The sequence below is a fragment of the Denticeps clupeoides genome, chromosome 20 (assembly GCF_900700375.1).
Source record: "Denticeps clupeoides chromosome 20, fDenClu1.1, whole genome shotgun sequence".
In the NCBI taxonomy this organism is placed as follows: Eukaryota; Metazoa; Chordata; class Actinopteri; order Clupeiformes; family Denticipitidae; genus Denticeps; species Denticeps clupeoides.
Window position 1 is genome coordinate 3,044,194 of NC_041726.1, and position 15,609 is coordinate 3,059,802.

The 15,609-nt window shown below is 44.9% G+C and overlaps 1 pseudogene; it reads left to right on the forward strand.

Moving 5' to 3' along the window:
• LOC114770598 (CUB and sushi domain-containing protein 3-like) overlaps positions 1 to 15,609 on the forward strand; it is a 272,842-nt pseudogene that overhangs the window by 171,459 nt on the left and 85,774 nt on the right.

Here is a 15,609-nt window from a genome sequence, read left to right on the forward strand (position 1 = left end):
TCAGATGGAAATGTGAAGGTTAGAAGCAACTCAACCGATTATTTTGCTTTATTTCTCTCTCTATTGGTTTCTCTACCTCTCTTTCGAATATATATATATATTTTTTTTTTTTATTTGTATAATTTTTTTTTTTTTTTTTTCGTATTTCCAGCAGTATTATGCACACTTGATCATAGATATGGACTTACAGGGATGGTTTATTTTTTTTTATTTGTGTGTTTTTCTGGATGTGCGGATGCTTTGTGAAGTGGCGTGGCATGAGGCCGGCATGGTTGAAGTCCGAGCCCCAGCTGGCGAGCGCCTCCCGTGGCCTTTAACCCTCTGCTCCTCTTTGACTTTGTAGTGAACGAGGGGGGCATCAAACAGGCCTCCAACTCCTGCCCGGACCCCGGGGAGCCGGAGAACGGCGAGCGCATCGGCGCCGAGTTTAGGTAATCGCCATGCGGGATGAGGAGTGACCCTCACGCCTCCGTCCCAGCGGAGCGGAATGCACATCTTTATTACAGTTTTATGACCTGCTCCTAATGATGTGTTGTACACTGACACTCGGCCACACAGTGTAGAGGACATCTGCTGCTCAGGTTTAAAACATCCCAACTGACTCAATCTGTTCAATAATGATCAGATATTTGGGCAACTGAACCCGTAATCCCAAATCGTCCAAAAAAAAGATGGTCAGTACATGTACATGATGTGTGAAACTAAATTCTGACTTTTAAAAATGGACATAAACATGTATAAATCTACCTAAATCAAACTTCCTATTGCACCCAGATTTAAATACATTTTTTTAAATTTCATTACAGCTTTTAACCGTCACCCTTGGTGGGCAGAGATGACGGGGCCGCTTCCTTAACCGCTAGGCCACCACTGCCCCGTCTAATAGGAAATTAGCAGAGGATGGTTTCGATCCGTCGGGCTCTGGGTTATGGGCCACTCTGCCATTTATCACCCCGGATGGGACTCGAACCCACAATCCCAGTTTTAGCAGGCCAGTGTCCTAGACTATGCAACTGCTACTGGAAAGTACTCCTGTATGTATACATAACCAGCCGCTCTGCACATGCTTCACAGTTTCCACCTAATGACACGGGTCAGCGTGCATTTCAGTTGCAAAACCAGTAAAGTGTGCAGGATCTACGAATTTGATAACGCAACTCAACTGCATATGGAAATATGCGGAGGGCACTATTTTCCAGCCCGCGCTAAGCAGAGCAGTATGCACGAATCCCGTTCACTAGTGTCCTCAGGTAGAATCTAATTCCCCCTTGTGTTGGTGTGATTATTTCTGTCGGCCAGAACGCTTTAATGATGCTTTTCTGAAAAGAGATTAAAATGTGAGGAGCTCTGCCGCACGCTCCTTCCTCCAGTTCCTGATATGTTCCGATGCCATTAAAAAAATCACGTTTCCTTCTGGTTTAATCTGTGTTAATTTGTGTTAATGTGAATGAGAATGTCTTTTACACTAGCGAACAAGAACCAGACTTGGCATGTAATGCTGTGCCAGTCTGAAATTTGATCTTACATCTGGATTGTAACCTCCTTGTACGTTCTTCTGACGGTGCATGTAATTTGGTATAACGGCTTCACAAAAGAATTCTGTCACCCTAAGACGTGAGCATTTAGACGCATTGATTCTAGTTGATGTCAGGTGTCACGTACCTCAGACATTTTGACGTCTTTTTGTTACGTTTCCATTTCAATTCATTTGTCAGATCCTTTTATCTGAAATGACAAATTCATAAAAAGAAGTCACACTTCTTTTGTCGCTGAAATATCACGCCAGTCATGCACTGGGGTGAGCAAATCCAACAGACAAGTCGATTCACAATTGCTAAACGCAATTATATGATAATAACAGCTTATTCACTTTGTATTACACCTTAAGCACGGTGTCATCAGGTAGATTGCTGAAGGACGTTGAATATGAGTATCAGCTGGCATTTTATTATGAATGCAGTTGGCTGAGTGACTCCTGTCATTAATATAGCGGGACTTGATAATGACACCCGTCCCTCCGATCATAAATCAAGTATGTTTTATGTACCCGCTCCTCTTTAAAGGGCCGGTTCCAATGTCACGCTAATAATGTCTCCGCGGGGAACATGACAACCTGCATATGGGTACAGCTCAGAGGCCAATTAAACCCCACTGATTCAAGCTGCGTTGCTGATGTAATTGTTTTGAGCTATTTGTACCTATTTGTATTAAAAAGAAAAAAAAAATCCCTTTCAAACGGGGTGAGGTGCCAGCAAGAGATTATAGCGAAAAATGGGTCTTATTTTAGCACATTCTTTAAAAACGTTGTTTTAATGACGAGTTTATTGCTTTCGTGCAATGCATTCATTTATATAATTGGGTGAAGGATGCACTCGCTTATTCAAAGAGCTTTGGAAGTGCGATACCTTCCGTATGCACGACAAAGGAGAGCACTGTTTATCCCAAAGGGCGAGACAAAGTCATTATTGCAGAAGTGTTTTCCTATTTTTTCCACTGTGCCAACAGCATTGGGGCCACGATTCAGTTCACCTGTGATGAGGACCACGTGCTCCAGGGCTCCAAGACCATAACTTGCCAGCGGGTGGCCGAGGTGTTTGCAGCATGGAGCGACCACCGTCCCGTCTGCAAAGGTGAGCGAGTGACCAGTAGTTCTTGATTACCGTTCATTTTCAAATCTAACCACCCCAAAAGGAAAAAAATAGAAATGAACGGGATTTATAAAATGAGACTAGTCAGCTACAAAAATCATATTTCGCTAGTTATGATGTCCTTATAAACAAAGAAATACTCTGCCACTCAAAATTCTCACCTAGTCCTGAGGCAAAGATGTCTCGATGGCAAAGTCGAGACATCTTTGTCCTGAGGCAAAGATGTCTGCCTCCAATAACAGTAGAACATCGAGGCCAGTGGCTTGTTTGTGGGTGGTTCTGGATTTACCTCACCCCGAGATCTTTGCCCAGGTATTGAAATGAAGGCCAAATGATGGCAACGATGGAATTTTCCCATTTGACAGCTTCAGACTGTCAAACTAATTGCGGTGGCAGAAGCACGGACGTAATTACTGTCTTGGTGTCTCACCACCATCCGCCCCTTGGGACATTCCGCTGTCATTAATTAAGCACGCAACCCTGACTGTTTTCCTCAAACATGCAGACATTACTATCTCACCAATTAGAAAAGCAGACGTTCAAATTTGCTATCAGTCTTGTATGGCGACTGTCACCACTCGGAACACGAGTGCCACACAGTGAGCGGGTCGCGCTCTAGTGGGCCTCTTAACATGTGCCAAGGAGAAAGATTCCCTCAGCTAAAAAATAGAAAGAAAACGGATATAGTTAAAAAAAAAAGTGATATTCACATGTGATACACAGCAGCACAGCACACAGTGCACACAGTGAAATTTGCCCTCTGCATTTAACCCATCACCCTGAGTGAGCAGTGGGCAGCCATGGCAGGTGCCCGGGGAGCCGTGTGTGGGGACGGTGCTTTGCTCAGTGGCACCTTGGCGGATCAGGATTCGAACCGGCAACCTTCTGATTACGGGGGGCGCTTCCTTAACCGCTAGGCCACCACTGCTTGTTTAAAATTAATAATCAGTTTTAAGTGGCAGGGGTGGTAGTAGCCTAGCAGTTAACACACTCGCCTATGAACCAGAAGACCCAGGTTCAAACCCCACTTACTACCATCATGTCCCTGAGCAAGACACTTAACCCTGAGTGTCTCCAGGGGGGACAGTCCCTGTAACTACTGATTGTAAGTGGCACTGGATAAGGTAAATGCTGTAAACGTAAATTTGAATGTAATCAACATGGTAGCTTATTGTGACAAAGGCTAAAAGGTGTGGCCTCCTGGCACTGTTTGACATAGTGTGTTGCCAAATGACCTAGGAATGTCGGCCACTGTCAGCTGTTGACGTCCTTGTGCCCGCCGTTGACTCCTTCAGCTTCAGAACTTCGGCTTTTAGGCACGTCAGGGAACAGGGAGCCATATGGCCAGATGAAAAACAGACAGATGGTGCCAGTGTGCCAACCATTCTGGGGACTTTTATCATAACTGTTCTCTGACAAATGTCGCCGAAGTGTTAATGCCGGCTGTCTTTTGTTTGCACACACGGCGCTGCTGTGCTCATGTTTTTCTTGGAAACCGAACGAAACCGCGCTTCCTCGCCAGGCGACTGAGGGTCGAAAGGGTCGTTGCTGTTTCGATCAGCACCGGGTTGAGCCGCCACTCACAGCGGCAAATCTCTGGCAGGTTTACTCGCTGCAGGCTGGACTCCCACGTCCCACCTAAGCTCTGTGCACGTTCGCCGCCCGGGTGCGCCGGAAAAGACGAGTGCTTTGATCCGGGGGTTAACAATGTCATTTGATCATTCCTGGTGCCGATTGTCTCAGGTTTCTTTTAGGTTCCTGCGCCGTGATGCGCCTAATCCTTATTCCCTCTGCCGAACTGGCTTGTTTCCCGCCACAGAGGTCAGCTTCAATGTCAAGAGACATTGTGGTGGTAGTAGCCTAGTGGGTGACACACTCGCCCATGAACAAGAAGACCCAGGTTCAAACCCCACTTACTACCATTGTGTCCCTGAGCAAGTGTCTCCAGGGGGGGACTGTCCCTGTAACTACTGATTGTAAGTCGCTCTGGATAAGGCCGTCAGGTAAATGCTGTAAATGTAAATGTAAGAGACATAAAACAACAAAAATATGTGTACACTGTTTTATCCTCTTTAAAAGCCTTGTTCAGACTTTAAGATGACTTGAAGATAGGTTTTTTAGACAAACCAATCATTGACCGGCAATCACTCTGCACTAACGTGGTCAAAGACACTTACAAAGTGCCACCAGGGTATCTGACATGCTACATATCTGGTGAGGTGCTATAAAGTTTACTGCCTGGTGGCAAAAAAAAAAAACGAACAAAAGTGCATTCGTGCATCATCAAGGCCGGGCGAGATGCAGGAAACGTCAAGATAACTCTGTTTCCCCTTTACTCGCCGGCTTGGATAAATGCCTCGGCCACTACACAAATCTGCCTCTCCCTCACTTGCGAAGATAGGATACATACTGACAGGATGTCGTTGGGCGGGTAATGAATTGTTTGTCTCTTAATTTTATAGATAATTTCTATCGGCGCCGCGTTTGCCACGGGCTCGGGCGCGAAGGCCAAGGCCGTTCATTTAGCAGTCAGTAATTGAGCTGTCAGGCGGAGCGTGCCAGGGGAAGCCAGCGTTCTCGGGTTGGTGGATGTTAGTCGGCGAGACCCGGAATTTTTTTGGGTCCGGAAAAAGTCGGCTGTGAATGACGCTCGGGAGTGGATTAGGGTCTGGGGCTTTGATGGGTTTGTGTCCCCACCGAACCAATCGCTCCAGAAGACGGCAGAATGGCGGGACAGGAGGAGGAGAGGCGGGGGGTAATCTGGCTCGCCGGCCATCCCCGCAGGACGGGGGCCTCGCGGCAGATTTGTGAGCTCCGGGCCCCCGCCGGGCTCCTGGGCCAGCTGCCTTCTCCGCTGGGTGCCTCTGAGCGCCGGAGAACAAGGCGTCCCGCTGGGGAGACAAGCACGGGCGGGAAACCCCCCCCAGCTCTCCTGCAAACAGAGCACACAAGTCCGTCCCCGTGAAACGAACACGCATCCACGGCGCTCCTCGCCTGCGCCCCAAGCGGCCCCGGAGAGGTCGGTGGGGGAAACGAGTGAACGTTTCTGCCACCTTCTGTCGTCGCCGCCCTGACCTTTCGCTCCACGCTACGTCGCGGCCTCCGTGTCACCCGGGTGTCTTGTCTGCTCCCGCGGTTACAGGCTGCGCAAACTAATTAAGTGTGATGCCACTCGAACTCATGCAGAAAATTGCCTAGATCTATATTTCCAGGATAGCTCACGGGTGCCTAGAGTTAATAATAAATTCCAGTGATTCTGCTTGCGTTCTCGTGAACGTGAAAGTGAAGTGATTGTCAGTTGTGATACACGGCAGCACAGCACACGGTGCACACAGTGAAATGTGTCCTCTGTATTTAACCATCACCCTTGGTGAGCAGTGGGCAGCCATGACAGGCGCCCGGGGAGCAGTGTGTGGGGACGGTGCTTTGCTCAGTGGCACATCAGTGGTACCTTGGCGGATCGGTATTCGAACCGGCAACCTTCAAAGAGGGGTGTGGTTATTTTATTTTATTTTTTTTGGTTTGGTTTTGGTTTGGCACCAAAGAACATTTGTACTAAATTAACCTAAATTTACTTACATACCTTTATACCCAAATCAAAAGTTTGAAACAATGACTGTGGACCTCGCATCGGCGCAAAGTTAATCCTGTGTCTAGGATTCCACGATTTGCTTAGATCCAGAGTTCATCTGTTGGTTGTTGACTATACATGCAAATATCGGTATAAGTATTGGTACAAATATTGGTACAAAAAAAATCAAACGTTTTGAATGTACTTGATATTGTTGTATTATGAAGGCTATTCAAAATCTCGGATTACCACGAAAAAAAAAATCTGATATGACACGACCAAGCAATTCTTTTTTCTTTTATAACATGCTAACCAAGCCGATTTATTAAAGATTTCTGATTGGTGAACCGGCTTAACATGACACGCCCGTACCAATCCAATAAAACGTTGTCTTAAACAGCAATCGGCCGTTATGCCCCTGGTGCCGTCACGATGCCTCAGTTGCGAATAAGAGCAACAAGCACTGAGACTTTATTCGTTTTGTCCGCGGCATCTCGCTGAAACAACCTTTTAAGCGTTGGCATCAGATGAAGTGATGAACAGCTCAGTTAATCAACGCACGTCTTGTAATATTGTTCCTAGCAACAGGATCGTAATTAATTCTCATTATTGCATGACACTTATCGCAGTATTTCATTAAGGGTGGGGTGGGTGGGTGGGTGGGGGGGGGGTCTGCAGACACAAACACTTGACATTATTGTATTATTATTATATTATATTATTTTCTGGCACGCCGGGACATTAGAAGTGTCCTCGGCCCGGCTCTCCTCGTGACGGGCTTTGGGCGGGTACGCCGGGGTGCAGAGTGCGTCGGCATCTGCCGGTTCATCCCGCGGATCTCGGGCCTGCGGGGCCATGTAGTCCCTTGCTCCGCTCAGAGATAATGAGTGATTTATTTTACAAAAGCAATCAAGATGTCAGCGGCAGATAAAGCCTCCTGCCATTGGAGATAATGCCTCCTTGTCTTTCATCAAAACACTGTCACTTTGGCACCGGCGGTGATGAATGCACAAAATAAGAAAGGCGCCATTCCAGGATACATAAACGATATCCCCCTCCGCCCTCATTGTTCTTCCTGTCTTTCTTCTTCTTTTTTTTTTTTTTATGGCGGGTAATAGTTTTTTTTTTTTTTTGATATCACTGTCAGGAGCTTTTGGGAAAAGGCAGCCAAGCGGGTCCATTTAGCAAATTATAACTGGCATTCCTCTATTAACTTGATAAATCAGGCCCGGGTGTGTTTGGTTAAGCCTAGCTTGAAATTAACTTGTTCAGCTGCCACCAAGTTAGCCGTCTGAGGCCCCTGATTGGACGGCTAATGGTTGACAAATGAGAGTCGGTCATGGCCGACAGTGCTGCAATCATGGTGTTATAAAAAGTTATTTGAGTCACCCGTGTCGGCGAGTATTAGACAAACACAACCAGAATTATTTAAGCCACAACACATTCAGGGTCGGGCTGCATGAGGAATTTTCAATAGTCGTTTGCTGTAATATTTTTTTACATTGTGGAAAAGATAACCAAAAATACATAAAGCTGTTCCTAAGAAGCAGGTCGCGTGACAATAAGCCATGTAATGATGTGGGATAACGTTTCAAGACATGACATTATTGTGACATATCATCAGCCCCAGGGGTGCTCTCAGCCAATCGGAATGCCGGGCCGCGCCTGTTTGTGCTCTGAGAAATATGAGTCTGTTCTAACTCTCTCTTCTCTCTTCTTCTCTCACAGAGAAGACATGTGGCTCCAATCTCCAGGGTCCCTCGGGAACGTTCACGTCCCCTAATTTCCCCATACAATATGAGAGCAACTCCCAGTGTGTTTGGATCGTCACTGCTAGCAACCCAAATAAGGTATGAACCCCCAAAATGTTATTTAACATGCAATGCCTGCTCATGTTAATCATCTTAATGTCTAAAGGAATTATTATTACAAAAGAAGAAAGATCCCTGTGGTGATTATCTGTATCATGAAGAAGAGAATCCAACTACCTTGTTTGTTGGTGTGCAATTATTTTTGTCACCCAGCACACAATTTCTAATGATGTTAAAATGGGAGGAGTCCAAATGATTGACAACCATCATTAAGACATTATAATACTTCTGTAGGCCGTGCATGAAATATGGATGCACAAATACCAACTTCTGAAATATTTTGGAAATGCTTTGGAATTCAAGTCTGGCATCCATGTTTTATCAGTATGGAGTGAAACCTCCTTCGGCAGCCGTGAGTGAGGGGCGCGAGGGCGGAGGAGGGCAGCTCATCCATAAGAAGCTCTGATCTGTATTCTGGCCGCACTCCACCGTGCTTCCTTCCCAGGGTCAGTGGCATCATCGCGGCACAGAGAGCGCGTGTCAGCTCTTTGGCTGGCCCCAGCCTCCTGGCCCTCCGTTCCGTCAGACTTGGCCTCCTCCTCATCGTCGGTTCCTCCTCTCCTTTTGTCCCGTTCCCATGCCGGTGCAGACCTCGAGGCCGTTTCAGCCTCTGTTCGCGGTCCCGCTGGCCCGGCGGGGGGGTGCGTTTGCTGTAAGTAAGTAAGTGGGATTCGAACCTGGGTCTTCTGGTTCATAGGCGAGTGTCTTACCCACTTATCCACAGAGATGACACACTTGTTTTTTTACCGCTCTGTGCAAAACTGTATAAAACTGTGTGGTGTGATAAACTGAGGGGTCGAGGGGGGAGTGTTATCGGGGGAAAACAGGGAGACGAGTCTTCGATGCCGCAGATCTTCTGCAAGGCTTCTTAGACTGATGAACATACAACAAGACGCCTGTTCACATCTGACATCCCAAAATCGAGCTCGCGACAGCAGCCCAGCCATCTCTGTCCCCCAAACAATCGAGCTCATAATGGATTCGGGTAGATCGTTGCTCGGTGAAACTGCAATGCATCTCCAAAATGGCCGAAGTCCCGGCACGCGGTGAAAAATAAGTCAGCTCCTCTCCTCTCGCCCGGTCCCTGCCAAGGCCTTGTTTTAGAGCTTCGGGGTTTTTGACTTTTCTGGAGTGACAATATCCACTCCCCCCCTGCAATAAATTAGCCCAACAAACCAATTTCTTCCCCAAGCCGTCCACCGACCTTCAATCTACCTGTCTGCGCTCACTGTCCATAAAGAATTTTTATACCGCCGGACAGCAGTTTTGAACGCTACCTCTAACAGGTTGCAGTCCTCTGGCGTGGCCCTGTAGACACGATATGGGCCATAACCATGATTAAAGTTCTCATCTTCTCCCGCGGCTTTCCATTTACGCGCGCGTTAACTGAAAGAAGCTCAGGGCCAGCAGGAGGACTTCAAGGCTCTCAAAGCAAGATCCAAATGTTCAGATGCCCGTTAAGAGATTGTGAGGACATCTTCCCGGACAGTGATGGATGTAATGGACGGATGCATGCCTTGTGGGGTAACAGGGATTTTTTTTTTTTGTATTTCTGTTTGAAATGAGGCTAGATATAGGGTTGGCATTTGACCATTTTGAAAGGTCTGAAGCTTTGCCAATTGGAAAAACTTTGTTTACAGCCTCCATTTGAACTTCTCTACGCTTTTATGTTTTTTACCTTTTATATTTAGTACATTACATTCAAGAAAATTTTTACACTCTGGTAAATATGTTTTATGTTACTGTTTTATTTCAGTGGATAATGGATAGCATGATTAATGGCTCTAACTACCCATTAGCAATTTGTTTTTCGTTGCAGCTGTTGTCCGCTGTATCATTAAAATGGTGTCCTAACAATCAATGAACATTAGCGGTATTCCATGTTTTAACTCTAATAACTGGCTTCTGTGCATTTATGCAACATTAACATTTCTAAATGTGCCCAAACTTTGAACTGTAGTTTATTTTAAAGCAAGTGTAGCTTCCATTACACTGTTTTATTGCACAATAAAAAAGAAAGTTAGCATGTAACCAACTAATGTTAATTAGAATAAAGAGAAACTAAAGTTGAAAATATAACAATGAATAAAATCTCAGTTTTAAGGCAAGTGTAGCTTCGTTACACTGTTTCATTGAACAATAAAAAAGGAAATTAACATGTAATCAACTGATGTTAATTAGAATAAAGAGAAACTAAAGTTGAAAATATAACGATAAATAAAATCTCAGTTTTAAGGCAAGTGTAGCTTCCATTACACTGTTTCATTGCACAATAAAAAAGAAAGTTAGCATGTAACCAACTGATGTTAATTAGAATAAAGAGAAACTAAAGTTGAAATTATAACAATGAATAAAATCTCAGTTTTAAGGCAAGTGTAGCTTCGTTACACTGTTTCATTGGACAATAAAAAAGGAAATTAACATGTAATCAACTGATGTTGATTAGAATAAAGAGAAACTAAAGTAGGAAATTACGATAAATAAAATCTCAGTCTTCAGACAAAAACTTTTGACAACTCAAACACATGGCAACATATAAAATGGCAACATATATATTTTTTGCAGCCTACTGTTTCGGAAAAGAATATGTAACCTTTTCTTCGTTCTATCTGTTCAAGGAAGACAAATAGCTGCATAGCGGCAAGAGAGTCTTTTTGAACTGAGTGAAGGAAGTGAGCCTGACGTTCATCTTTTTCCATTCAAAGCTGCATTCTGGACCCGTTCTCTAATGCACAGCGATTTGCAAACCTTTTTTTTTTTTTTCAATTCAAAATAAATGCACTTTAATCACCTCGTAATTACTGTGCCATTTCTGGTTCGGTGTTAAAAAGCAACTTCTCAGAAAACCCTCAATTTCGCGTAGTGGTGAAGGCAGGGTCGGGGTAAGGAGGTGCTGCGACATATCCAAAGAGTTTAATCTCTCACCACACTTGAGGGGCGCTGACTTGATTTTGTAAGAATGAAAAAAAACCTCCGTTGACTTGATCACTGCGCCCTCCTTGAAGTGAGAAATGGCTAATGGCTGCTTACAGCGCACAGCATTATTGCTTCATTTATTTTTGGCAGCCAATTTATTTCTATTGCAACCCATCCCCCGTTTAAAAAAAAAAAAAAATAATAATAAAAAAGAAAATGAATAAGCGTGAGTGAAAGCGGACTGGCTAGATGTTAGGGTTTAGTTCAATTTATGAGATGCTGGTCCACAACCCCCTCCTTCTGCCACGTTTCTCGCCCCACACGGAGGGACAGGGTGGCATCGGTGTCACACGGAGCACCTTAAATGCGAAGGTAAATTCAGAACATGTCAATTCCCAAAACTGGCGGGAACAAACAAACATACCCAGTGGATTAATGGGGAAAAAAATGATATTTACAGCTCGGCTACATTTATTCCATGCACAACATTTCCGTTTCTTCTGCGCTCTTCCCAGCCCTCGCCGCCATGAAGGACAAGCTTTAAGATATGCGCAGCTTTAATTACCAGGCATTACTCTGCCTCCTCGCGAGTTCATATGCAGATGTTTACTGGAGCTGTGCAATTAGGCCTGCACGGCAAAGGGAATCAGGCAGAAACTGCCAAGCCCGTGGCTCATTGGCTTCATGCGAGAGACGGATGCCTTTCTAGGATTGTTAACCTCCGGTATAATGGCTAAGGTCATAGTTATATGTGATGCCACCGGAAAGAAGTGTGGAACTTCAGGATAAGTTGAATGCGAAAAAACCCACAAAAGTAACATACGGGATGAGGCCAACAAGTGCTAAACACCTCTGGGAACTCCTTCAAGACTGTTGGAGAAGCATTTCAGGTGATGACCTCTTGAAGCTCATCGAGAGAATGCCAAGAGTGTGCAAAGCAGTAACCAGAGCAAAGAAACTAGAATATAAAACATGTTTTCACTTATTTCACCTTTTTTTGTTAAGTTCAGAACTCCACATGTGTTCATTCATAGTTTTGGTGCCTTCAGTGAGAATCTACCAACGTAAATGGTCATGAAGATAAAGAAAACACATTTAATGAGAAGATGTGTCCAAACTTTTGGCCTGTACTGTATATGAAACCAGAACCAGAAGAAGTTATGATCTGTAAGTCCGGTTAGTAATGAATTAGGGCACTACTTTCAAAAGAAAGGAACACTACCTGCTGATGGAAGTAGCGTGTGTGAGCTGTCAATCATCATCCTCCTCCCATTGAAAAGGTAAATGTAGATCCGGTTCTGCACACCAGCAAAAGGGGTATTTTGGGCTTCTCTTCTTCCAGATCCAGATGGTACCAAGCGGTTCGTTCTTGTATGTGTTCATTTATGTCAACCTTTAGGACGGCTTACGCTGGTGAAAAGAGCCATTTAGTGGCAGTTTGAAAGCAGTGTCCTCAGTGTCTCCTAAAGTTTTAAAAAGTTCCTTCACTTTTGTGAAGAGCTGGATGTTCCTTGTCATTGTACCGACTGTATTTCTAATCGGCTTACTTTAAAATCCAGAATATGTCACTGAATAAGACGCAGTTTCGACTCCTGTGAAATGCTGCGCCGCGGCGGTAAAAAGTGGCTCTGAATTTACTAGCCCGCTTACACAGTGGAAGAGTTCGCCAGGCCCGATCTCACCCCGCCGATCATGGATCATATATGATTTAGGCGTGACGTTGGTGCATCAGGCACAGCAGCGCTGATGGGACTTCTATCCATTTCTCTGTCACCGTAGAGTCTTGTCAAACATTTACAATTGCACCGTGTCTTTCTGTCCTCGGAGTCAAGTGCTGCTCATCAAACATACTTTATAAATGCTTTATAAAACTTTGCCCTGTGACAAAAGCCTCTCGTGCTATGGCACACGAATGAAACGTGTTTTTGTTACACCGCAAAGTACAATCCGATCTTTTCTGGGAACTGCTGGTGCGTAAATGAAACATGGCACATTATGTCCCCAGAAATCACTTCACCGGCGTCACTTCGGTGTCCCCCGCTTGATTTTTATTTATTTTTTTTATACTCTCAGCCCTCCCAAACTCATTCTATTATTTATTCCTTTGATGCAGTGTGGGAGTCGGCAGTGCACCTCCTAGCAGCTTTTCCGCATCATATATATATATATATGTGTGTGTGTGTGTGTGTGTGTGTGTGTGTGTGTATATGTATGTCAATGATCAAAACCATGTGATCACGTTTTTTTCCCGAGTTGTGGGTGGTAGTAGCCTAGTGGGTAACACACTCGCCTGTGAACCAGAAGACCCAGGTTCAAATCCCACTCACTACCATTGTGTCCCTGAGAAAGACACTTGACCCTAAGTTGCTCCAGGGAGACTGTCCCTGTAACTACTGATTGTAAGTCGCTCTGGATAAGGGCGTCTGATAAATGCTGTAAATGTAAATGGTGGTGTTTGAAGAGCGCCCCTGTAAGCATGGAGTGCGATGGTCTATTGGATAGATAACGATAGACCACTTTTTTATTACCCACAATGCTCTGGTTTCTGGTCAAGAGCTGATTAAAACCAATCAGCGATTCGGTGAGTGAATAGACAAGCGTTTATTTTTTCCACATTTTTTTATTTATTTATTAAATTTTTGGGGTCGGTTGGTTTGTTATTTTTGCATTTGCCGCCTCGGCCACTTCAATTTACCAGTGCTGACTGCTCAAGGAAGGTACGGTGCCTCTAATACGGCATGCGCTCAGCACACAATTCAATTTTCAATCCGCTCCTCAGATCTGATCTTCAGGACTGACTGTCCCCAATTTTATTTGCAAGAGATCTGATTGGATCTGTGCTCGTGCCTTGTGTTCATTTTCGGGCAGTATCTACAAGGGTTGCCATAGTAATGACATTGGCGCGCTCATGCTGAAGCGAATGAGGAGAATTAAAGCCAGTCGTTCCGAGTATTTTTGACACATGAGGGTGTGGTCATTGCATCAAATAGGTACTACATAGTGAGAAATGTAATTAACAAAACGACCTTAATATTGCATTTACATTTACAGCATTTACCAGACGCCCTTATCCAGAGCGATTTACAATCAGTAGTTACAGGGACAGTCCCCCCCCCCGGAGTCACTTAGTGTTAAGTGTCTTGCTCAGGGACACAATGGTAATAAGTGTGTTACCCACTAGGCCACTACCACTGAATATTGCCTCCAAAAATGCATTTAGTAGAAGTACTCTATGATAAATCTATTCTATTTGTTCATTTGTTTACATTTGCAATATTTGCATACTTGTAATACTTGAATATTTGCAATATTGAGGCCAATAGCAGTCGCAAAAGCATTTCACTGCATATCATACGTGTGTACGAGATAAATAAAAGCTCAGAGAACGGCAGGATAACAGAGCTGTGTGGACTGTTTTTAAACCGGTGATAAGCTCTTTATTTAAAATCCTCAGGACACATTTCACATTATTATAAAAAACATGCCATGTCAGTCTGGCATCATAATGCTCATAATCAGCGAGTGTTACATTAAGAAAAAGGCCTAGATATATGCACATCATGCTGTAAATGCCATTCCCATGTATTATTCTCCCTGATTCCATGAATTGTTTCATAAAGACATTTTATATTATCCGGTTTTATTGTGAGGCTTGAGACTCTATTCCGGACCTGATCATATCAGTCTTGTTGGAACGGATAATATGAGGACCTTCTCCTGGCCCTTGTTTGGCCAGTGAATGAGCCTTTGATATGGCGGGATGATAACGGAACAAGAAACCTCAATATGGTGTTGGTATATTGGACCTGACGGTGAAAATGAGAGGGTCGGGCGCCCACAAATCTGATCTCGTGGGGAAATGGGCGGTGAGAATGACTGGCCAGAGGAAGGGGGGGACCAGCACCTCCCTACAGCCCGCGTCTCCCAGGCAACCGCAGACGTACTGCACCCCCGGAGGGACGTTACGCGCCTCTGGGGTCACTTTTACTGTAGCGCCAGAGTCGTGACTGAGGGCTGGTGCCTTCCCCTCGTACACACTCCGCCCCAGCTCAGGCAGGCAGGGCAGCAAGTGTTTATCATCAGCAAGATAATGGTGTGTGTGTGTGTGTGTGTGTGTGTGTGTGTGTGTGTGTGTTGGCGAAAGAAAGAGACATTCCATTTAAACTGGCAGGCCACCTGTTCCACCTCTCAGACACGCTCAGGCAGACAGACAGCCGGAGGATCGGTCTTGACGTTACCTTTTTCCCCTATTTTCGTCTCACCTCTCAGCAGTTGTGCCACCGTTGCATCAGCCAGGTTTTGTTGACAGAGGCCAGTTCTGCAGGCTGTTTCTGGGGATATAGTTTGTGGCAATACTTCATTTTATTTCTTTTTTTTCTAACTAAGTCATGCTGCTCATTTTTGTTATTCGCATTTACAGACAAAGGAACGGAAAAAGCAAAACATATTGCACCGTGTTGTCATAAGTCATTGCACCCTGGCACGGATTCTACAGACTCTGAACTGAACTCCTGCCATTTGGTGCCACAGTGCGAGCAACTTCAGAGTCAAAACCACCACATTTGGTATTCCAGGCGACATACGTGCGCATTGCCCAAACGCG